Raw genomic sequence first — 10,106 nt, 5'->3', positions numbered from 1 at the left:
GGCAGCAGAGTGTTCAGCATGTTGTTGTTGTTGTTATTGGGGTTGGGGTAGAAGATAGGCCCTCCATATCCTCCTCGGTAGTGCTGAAAATACATGACAGATGAAGATATTCAGTTGCATTACCAATGAAAAGATTGTGCATGTTTTCAATAATAGGCAGTTCTGTTGGATGTACATGTATAACAAATTCTAATAAGCTAATGCTGTGCATACTTCAAATAATTATAGGACACTAAAGCTGCACGTAAATATTCTAGAATGATGACTTGAGCTGCATATGATCCTAAACATTCCTGGGAAAACTGTATAACATTGAGAAGTTAGAATAAAATTATCAAGAATGCGTCGTATTTCAAAAGTGGTCATCAACTCTTAAGGCAGATAAGTTATACAGGCAATAAACAATGATTGTAGATGCACAATTACAGTAGGTTAAACAAATAAACCATGTTGTTTCAAATATATACTTAAAAAGTAGCTCTTGCTGTCTTATATGGTTCCTTATGTACCATATTGATCCTACAAGGGAAATTTGTCATTTTTAACTACACCTAGTCTGGGAGCAGCACAGCGTTGCCAATAGAGCAGCGCTGCTTTGGGTAGCAGAAGGTTAAGTATTTGCCCAAGGGGATAACCAAGGATTAGTCAGTCATGGGATTTGAACCGTTCAGACGAAGCAGGGATACTAACCTCGCCGCTCGATGAGCGCTTCTCTCTTTCCTGCTCATCATCAACCTGTGAACATGACACTCATGAATTTCAGTGCACTGGCAGTAAATTATCAGCAGGAGGGATATAACATATTCAAGACAGCCTCTTAAACTCTACCAGATATGTTGAACCGCATCCAAAAGTTTGATTATATATTATCCATCCATCCATCCATCCATTATCTTCCGCTTGTCCGGGGTTCGGGTCGCGGGGGCAGCATCCTAAGCAATGAAGCCCAGACCTCCCTTTCCCCAGCCACTTCCACCAGCTCTCCAAGGGGGATTCCGAGGCGCTCCCAGGCCAGCTGGGCGATATAGTCGCGCCAGCGTGTCCTGGGTCTTCCCTGGGGTCTCCTCCCAGGTGGACTCGCCTGTGACACCTCCCGAGGGAGGCGTCCAGGAGGCATCCTAACCAGATGCCCGAACCACCTCAGCTGGCTCCTCTCGACGTGAAGAAGCAGCGGCTCTACTCCGAGTCCCTCCCGGATGACTGAACTTCTCACCCTATCTCTAAGGGAGAGTCCAGACACCCTGCGGAGGAAACTCATTTCGGCCGCTTGTATTCGTGATCTTATTCTTTCGGTCATTACCCAAAGCTCATGACCATAGGTGAGGGTGGGAACGTAGATCGACCGGTAAATCGAGAGCCTTGCCTTATGGCTCAGCTCTTTCTTTACCACAACAGCCCGGTAAAGAGCCCGCATCACTGCTGACCCAGCACCAATCCGCCTGTCAATCTCCCGCTCCCTTGTACCATCACTCGTGAACAAGACCCCGAGATACTTGAACTCCTCCACTTGAGGCAAGAGCCTATCCCCGACCCAGAGAGGGCTCTCCACCCTTTTCCGCCTGAGAACCATGGTCTCGGATTTAGAGGTACTGATTCTCATCCCAGCCGCTTCACACTCGGCTGCAAACCGATCCAGCGAAAGCTGAAGTTCGCGGCCTGATGTCCCCAATAGGACCACATCATCTGCAAACAGCAGTGATGTGACCCTGAGGTCACCAAACCGGACACCCTCCATCCCTTGACTGCGCCTAGAAATTCTATCCATAAAAATTATGAATAGAATCGGTGACAAAGGGCAGCCCTGACGGAGTCCAACTCTCACTGGGAACGAGTCTGACTTACTGCCGGCTATACGAACCAAACTCCAGCTTTGTTTGTACAGGGCCTAAATGGCTTGTAGCAAAGAGCCATGTACCCCGTACTCCCGAAGCACCTCCCACACAATACCCCGGGGAACACAGTCGAATGCCTTCTCCAAATCCACAAAGCACATATGGACTGGTTGGGCAAACTCCCATGAACCCTCCAGAATCCTGGAGAGGGTGAAGAGTTGGTCCAGTGTTCCACGACCAGGGCGGAACCCGCACTGTTCCTCCTGGATCCGAGGTTCGACTATAAGCCGGACTCTCTTCTCCAGTACCCCTGCATAGACCTTGCCAGGGAGGCTGAGGAGTGTGATTCCCCTGTAGTTGGAACACACCCTCCGGTCCCCCTTTTTTAAAAGGAGGCACCACCACCCCAGTCTGCCAATCCAGTGGCACCGCCCCCGATGTCCACGCAATGTTGAAAAGGCGTGTCAGCCAAGACAGCCCCACAACATCCAGAGCCTTGAGGAACTCAGGGCGGATCTCATCCACCCCTGGAGCCTTGCCACCAAGGAGCTTCTTAACTACCTTAGCGACTTCGGCCTCAGTAATGGACAAGCCTATTCCCATGTCCCCAGACTCAGCCTCCTCACTGGAGAACGTGTCGGTGGGATTGAGAAGGTCCTCAAAGTATTCCTTCCACCGCCCAATGACGTCTTCAGTCGAAGTCAGCAGCACACCATCTCCACTATATACAGTGCTAGTGGCACACTGCTTTCCCCTTCTGAGTCGCCTGACGGTTTGCCAGAATCTTCTCGGAGCCGACTTAAAGTCAGTTTCCAAGGCCTCACCAAACTCCTCCCATACACGGGTTTTTGCCTTGGCAACAACTGAAGCCGCAGATCGCTTGGCCTGTCGATACCTGCCAGCTGCCTCTGGTGTCCCACAGGCCAACCATGCCCGGTAGGACTCCTTCTTCAGCTTGACGGCATCTCTCACCTGGGGTGTCCACCACCGGGTTCGAGGATTACCGCCCCGACAGGCACCAACTACCTTACGGCCACAGCTACAGTCAGCCGCTTCAGCAATGGAGGAACGGAACATGGCCCATTCTGAGTCAATGTCCCCCACCTCCCCCGATATCTGGTCAAAGTTCTGACGGAGGTGTGAGTTGAAGATCAATCTGACAGGTTCTTCGGCTAGACGTTCCCAGCAAACCCTCACTATGCGTTTGGGCTTGCCTGGTCTGACCGGCATCTTCCCCCACCACCTGATCCAACTCACCACCAGGTGGTGATCAGTTGACAGCTCAGCTCCTCTCTTTACCCGAGTGTCCAAAACACATGGCCGCAAGTCCGATGACATGACTACAAAGTCAATCATTGAACTGCGGCCTAGGGTGTCCTGGTGCCATGTGCACTTATGGACATCCTTGTGTTCAAACATGGTGTTCGTGATGGACAAACTGTGGTTTGCGCAGAAGTCCAAAAACTGAACACCACTTGGGTTCAGATCAGAGAGGCCATTCCTCCCAATCACACCCCTCCAGGTCTCACTGTCATTGCCCACGTGAGAGTTGAAGTCCCCCAGTAGGACAATAGAGTCTCCAGGAAGAGCACTTTCAAGCACCCTTCCCAAGGACTCTAACAAGGCTGGGTACTCTGAACTGCTGTTCGGTGCATAAGCACAGACAACAGTCAGGACCCGTTCCCCAACCCGAAGGCGTAGGGAAGCTACCCTCTCGTCCACCGGAGAAAACCCCAACATACAGGCACCGAGTCGAGGGGCTATGAGAAAGCCCACACCTGCCCGCCGCCTCTCACCATGGGCAACTCCAGAAAAGAATAAAGTCCAGCCCCTCTCAAGGAGATTGGACCCAGAGCCCAAGCTGTGTGTTGAGGTGAGCCCGACTATATCTAGCCGGTATCTCTCAACCTCGCGCACCAACTCAGGCTCCTTCCCCGCCAGTGAGGTAACGTTCCAAGTTCCAAAAGCCAGTTTCAGCAACCGAGGATCAGAACGCCAAGGCCCACACCTTCGGACACTGCCCGATCCACAACGCACCGAACCCCTACTACTGCCCCTCCCATTGGTGGTGGGTCGATGGGAGGGGGGATTCATGTAACTCCTTCGGGCTGGGCCCGGCCGGGCACCATGAGTAAATGCCCGGCCACCAGACGCTCGCTGGCGAGCACCTCCCCCAGGCCTGGCTCCAGGGTGGGGCCCCGGTAACCCTGTTCCGGGCAGGGTACACAAGTCCTGCTTTTGTGTCTTCATAGGGGTTATTATGGATCACACTTTGTCTGACCTGTCACCTAGGACCAGTTTGCCATGGGAGACCCTACCAGGAGCTTTTGCTCCAGACAACATAGCTCCTAAGATCATTCAAGCACACAAACCCCTCCACCACGATAAGGTGGTGATCCAAGGAGAGGATTATATATTATTAATATATATATATTATTAATATATATATGATTATATATTAATCAAAACAGTCACACCACAGCAAAACTGTGCCAAACAATGAATCTGAGTGTTAAACAATCCTCGGTCTGGTATGAGACCATTTTATTGCTTCTCCATAAGTGGCGTGCTGTGACCTTTGTGGTCAGCAGAATGACACTGTTATAGTGAAAAAGGTATAACAATACAGGCAGAACACTTTTGGGCCAATCAAGGTTTGGTCAGAGCTCATCATATTCTACTATTCAGTAAGTACAGCAAAACTAATACATAGCCTGCAACTGCCCTGACATTTAAGGGTACATTTATAAGTAAACCTGTACGTGGAGTCAACCGTTTCAGTACTTACAGGGAGAGCACAGCACAGTGCAATAACGCACAGTCCGAGGACCAACACAGCCTTCATGGTTTTCCTGCAAATCCTAGCTGATAGGAAAAGAGTGGAACGTCAGCATGAAAGTCGCATTCATACGTTTGCATTACTTTCCAAAATATCATATGATTTGCAACCAGGCTTTTCAGACTGATTGTGCATCGTCTTACCTTCAGAAGCAAACGACCCAGGATTCTCAGGAGTGAAACAGCTACCGTAGTGCCATGAGACATGCCTTATAAAGACCTTCTGAGCCTACAATCAACCAATCAGAATGAACTATGGCACAGTGACACATTTGATGGATGTTTGGGGCAGCTTTCTGCAATAGTGCAAATTACTTTAGCAGAACAGTTAGGAAATGAGGAGTGATTCAAATTCTTAACCATTCAAATCGCTTATCAACAAAGAGGTTTAAGCTTCAGAGATAAGCTTCATACCAAGCCAAAACAAGTCATTGTGAAACATCTTTTGAAATCATATGCATGAGCATATGCATATTGCAACATAGTGACTGTAGCCTACAGAATGTTTGCATGCAGCAGAATGTTGAGACAGCTTTTCGGTCCACTCCCAAAACGATGTACGTATGAATAGTTTGGAATCGCCAGGGTCTGTGAAATAGAACCAATGGACTTTTTGTTTCAGATACATAAAAATTCTAATATGATGCTAGTACACACTTTTCTTTGACTTTCTCCTTCCTTAGTGGACTATTTTTACATCTAATCTGCTCAGAAATATTTCCTGAAAAAAATGAATAACTTGTACATATGGGATGTTTTGCACACAGTACTGTAAAGTTACAGTATAATGAATTTTTGGAAAGTGATCAGATCCCATCCGATACAACTAGACTACTATAGATAGCAGGGTTGGAAGGGGATACATTAAAAATGTATTCCAGTAAAGAATCCTGATTACATGTTGTAATATCTAACACAGTCTGATTACTTTTCATTACTTTTGGATTACTTGTCTTCTTTATGTTACAGTAAATAAATGTACATATTTAATAAGCATGTTTACATTTATTTTTATTATTTGCTGCTCAGTTCTTTTATCTATATGTATAATAATAATATATAACAAAAAAAAATACTGCAAGTATATACCTTGGTACTTCAGTACTCAGTACTTAATTGTGTCTATACTTATCTCCCATTGCACCTTTTGTTTTACTTGCAAAAATGAGAGAAATTGCTTGTACACCTGGTTCTTGGTGAAGAAAGCCTGATTCTGATTATAAAGATGTGCTGAAACAAAGTGGTACCTACAAACAAATAGCTACTTGGTGAACCTGTGGTACTTATAATGGTTTTGTAATACAAAAACTGAAATGAGCTTTGTGAAAATTACTTTATTGCATCAAAGGTAAGATATAAATGGACCATAAAGGTAGAAGTGTTGGAACAGGAAAAATGATGATGGCACTACTGACACGAATAAGCTATAATCTGATGTTATGACACTGAGGAACATTAGCATGTATTACTAAGTTGGCAGTATTATATCAAGTTGGCCTACCTACTTTTTAACAGACGCAGCCAATAATTTACTTCTCCCTTTGCCACTCTGCAGTACACCATGGCGAGTAATGGTCTTTCAGGGGTTGAGATACAAACAAAGCCATTCAGTGTTCATTTATAGAGAAATTTACTGACTCAGGTTTCTTTACAGTGGTGGTGATAAGAACCAGGGGTCACAATGTCTACAACACAAATATAGCCATTTTATTTACTATGCAAAACCATCAGTGAACCTACAATGTCTTCTGAGTTTTATATGTAAGGTTAATGATGTTAAAATAGCGGTAAATCTGAAATAAAATGTGGTTTTTGAGGACTCGTTTGCCAAACAACTTATTATGTTCTTTCTATATTAAAGTCTTCAGTTAGTTTTTAGACCTTTAAACAATTTCAAGGACTTTACCAATCCTTCTAGAAAATGAGACACATGATGAGCATACTCGTGTGATTCTGTCATATGTTTATTTCAAGCAATCTCAAAGAATGACTTAGAATATGACAATTCCGTATTGCAGGGTGCCATTGCATTGGATGAGTTTATTTTCCGGGTGGGGGTGGAGGTGGTGGTGGAGGAGCAGGAACAGGAATAGGAACAGGAACAGGGAACAGTCGGGCAATAAGTAAGGGCAGCAGAGCGTTCAGCACGTTGTTGTTGTTGTTATCGGGGTTGGGGTAGAAGATAGGCCCTCCATATCCTCCTCGGTAGTGCTGAAAATACATGACAGATGAAGATATTCAGTTGCATTACCAATGAAAAGATTGTGCATGTTTTCAATAATAGGCAGTTCTGTTGGATGTAAATGTATAACAAATTCTAATAAGCTAATGCTGTGCATACTTCAAATAATTATAGGACACTAAAGCTGCATGTAAATATTCTAGAATGATGACTTGAGCTGCATATGATCCTAAACATTCCTGGGAAAACTGTATAACATTGAGAAGTTCGAATAAAATTATCCAGAATGCGTCGTATTTCAAAAGTGGTCATCAACTCTTAAGGCAGATAAGTTATACAGGCAATAAACAATGATTGTAGATGCACAATTACAGTAGGTTAAACAATAAACCATGTTGTTTCAAATATATACTTAAAAAGTAGCTCTTGCTGTCTTATATGGTTCCTTATGTACCATATTGATCCTACAAGGGAAATTTGTCATTTTTAACTACACCTAGTCTGGGAGCAGCACAGCGTTGCCAATAGAGCAGCGCTGCTTTGGGTAGCAGAAGGTTAAGTATTTGCCCGAGGGGATAACCAAGGATTAGTCAGTCATGGGATTTGAACCCATTCAGACGAAGCAGGGATACTAACCTCGCCGCTCGATGAGCGCTTCTCTCTTTCCTGCTCATCATCAACCTGTGAACATGACACTCATGAATTTCAGTGCACTGGCAGTAAATTATCAGCAGGAGGGATATAATATATTCAAGACAGCCTCTTAAACTCTACCAGATATGTTGAACAGCATCCAAAAGTTTGATTATATATTATTAATATATATATGATTATATATTAATCAAAACAGTCACACCACAGCAAAACTGTGCCAAACAATGAATCTGAGTGTTAAACAATCCTCGGTCTGGTATGAGACCATTTTATTGCTTCTCCATAAGTGGCGTGCTGTGACCTTTGTGGTCAGCAGAATGACACTGTTATAGTGAAAAAGGTATAACAATACAGGCAGAACACTTTTGGGCCAATCAAGGTTTGGTCAGAGCTCATCATATTCTACTATTCAGTAAGTACAGCAAAACTAATACATAGCCTGCAACTGCCCTGACATTTAAGGGTACATTTATAAGTAAACCTGTACGTGGAGTCAACCGTTTCAGTACTTACAGGGAGAGCACAGCACAGTGCAATAACGCACAGTCCGAGGACCAACACAGCCTTCATGGTTTTCCTGCAAATCCTAGCTGATAGGAAAAGAGTGGAACGTCAGCATGAAAGTCGCATTCATACGTTTGCATTACTTTCCAAAATATCATATGATTTGCAACCAGGCTTTTCAGACTGATTGTGCATCGTCTTACCTTCAGAAGCAAACGACCCAGGATTCTCAGGAGTGAAACAGCTACCGTAGTGCCATGAGACATGCCTTATAAAGACCTTCTGAGCCTACAATCAACCAATCAGAATGAACTATGGCACAGTGACACATTTGATGGATGTTTGGGGCAGCTTTCTGCAATAGTGCAAATTACTTTAGCAGAACAGTTAGGAAATGAGGAGTGATTCAAATTCTTAACCATTCAAATCGCTTATCAACAAAGAGGTTTAAGCTTCAGAGATAAGCTTCATACCAAGCCAAAACAAGTCATTGTGAAACATCTTTTGAAATCATATGCATGAGCATATGCATATTGCAACATAGTGACTGTAGCCTACAGAATGTTTGCATGCAGCAGAATGTTGAGACAGCTTTTCGGTCCACTCCCAAAACGATGTACGTATGAATAGTTTGGAATCGCCAGGGTCTGTGAAATAGAACCAATGGACTTTTTGTTTCAGAAACATAAAAATTCTAATATGATGCTAGTACACACTTTTCTTTGACTTTCTCCTTCCTTAGTGGACTATTTTTACATCTAATCTGCTCAGAAATATTTCCTGAAAAAAATGAATAACTTGTACATATGGGATGTTTTGCACACAGTACTGTAAAGTTACAGTATAATGAATTTTTGGAAAGTGATCAGATCCCATCCGATACAACTAGACTACTATAGATAGCAGGGTTGGAAGGGGATACATTAAAAATGTATTCCAGTAAAGAATCCTGATTACATGTTGTAATATCTAACACAGTCTGATTACTTTTCATTACTTTTGGATTACTTGTCTTCTTTATGTTACAGTAAATAAATGTACATATTTAATAAGCATGTTTACATTTATTTTTATTATTTGCTGCTCAGTTCTTTTATCTATATGTATAATAATAATATATAACAAAAAAAAATACTGCAAGTATATACCTTGGTACTTCAGTACTCAGTACTTAATTGTGTCTATACTTATCTCCCATTGCACCTTTTGTTTTACTTGCAAAAATGAGAGAAATTGCTTGTACACCTGGTTCTTGGTGAAGAAAGCCTGATTCTGATTATAAAGATGTGCTGAAACAAAGTGGTACCTACAAACAAATAGCTACTTGGTGAACCTGTGGTACTTATAATGGTTTTGTAATACAAAAACTGAAATGAGCTTTGTGAAAATTACTTTATTGCATCAAAGGTAAGATATAAATGGACCATAAAGGTAGAAGTGTTGGAACAGGAAAAATGATGATGGCACTACTGACACGAATAAGCTATAATCTGATGTTATGACACTGAGGAACATTAGCATGTATTACTAAGTTGGCAGTATTATATCAAGTTGGCCTACCTACTTTTTAACAGACGCAGCCAATAATTTACTTCTCCCTTTGCCACTCTGCAGTACACCATGGCGAGTAATGGTCTTTCAGGGGTTGAGATACAAACAAAGCCATTCAGTGTTCATTTATAGAGAAATTTACTGACTCAGGTTTCTTTACAGTGGTGGTGATAAGAACCAGGGGTCACAATGTCTACAACACAAATATAGCCATTTTATTTACTATGCAAAACCATCAGTGAACCTACAATGTCTTCTGAGTTTTATATGTAAGGTTAATGATGTTAAAATAGCGGTAAATCTGAAATAAAATGTGGTTTTTGAGGACTCGTTTGCCAAACAACTTATGTTCTTTCTATATTAAAGTCTTCAGTTAGTTTTTAGACCTTTAAACAATTTCAAGGACTTTACCAATCCTTCTAGAAAATGAGACACATGATGAGCATACTCGTGTGATTCTGTCATATGTTTATTTCAAGCAATCTCAAAGAATGACTTAGAATATGACAATTCCGTATTGCAGGGTGCCATTGCATTGGATGAGT

General features: G+C 43.0%; 1 long non-coding RNA gene across 1 annotated transcript; it reads right to left on the bottom strand.

Moving 5' to 3' along the window:
• Window positions 1-4,682, bottom strand: LOC119262012. Its single transcript, XR_005129355.1, has 3 exons — window positions 4,621-4,682; window positions 691-735; window positions 1-83 (listed from the first exon to the last, which is right to left on the bottom strand). It is a non-coding gene; the product is annotated as an uncharacterized LOC119262012 (long non-coding RNA).
• Between the last annotated feature and the right edge of the window lie 5,424 nt (window positions 4,683-10,106).

Source organism: Pygocentrus nattereri, chromosome 22 (assembly GCF_015220715.1).
Source record: "Pygocentrus nattereri isolate fPygNat1 chromosome 22, fPygNat1.pri, whole genome shotgun sequence".
NCBI lineage: Eukaryota > Metazoa > Chordata > Actinopteri > Characiformes > Serrasalmidae > Pygocentrus > Pygocentrus nattereri.
The sequence above is the reverse complement of the archived record's forward strand: the minus strand, read 5'-3'. Positions and strand labels throughout refer to the sequence as shown.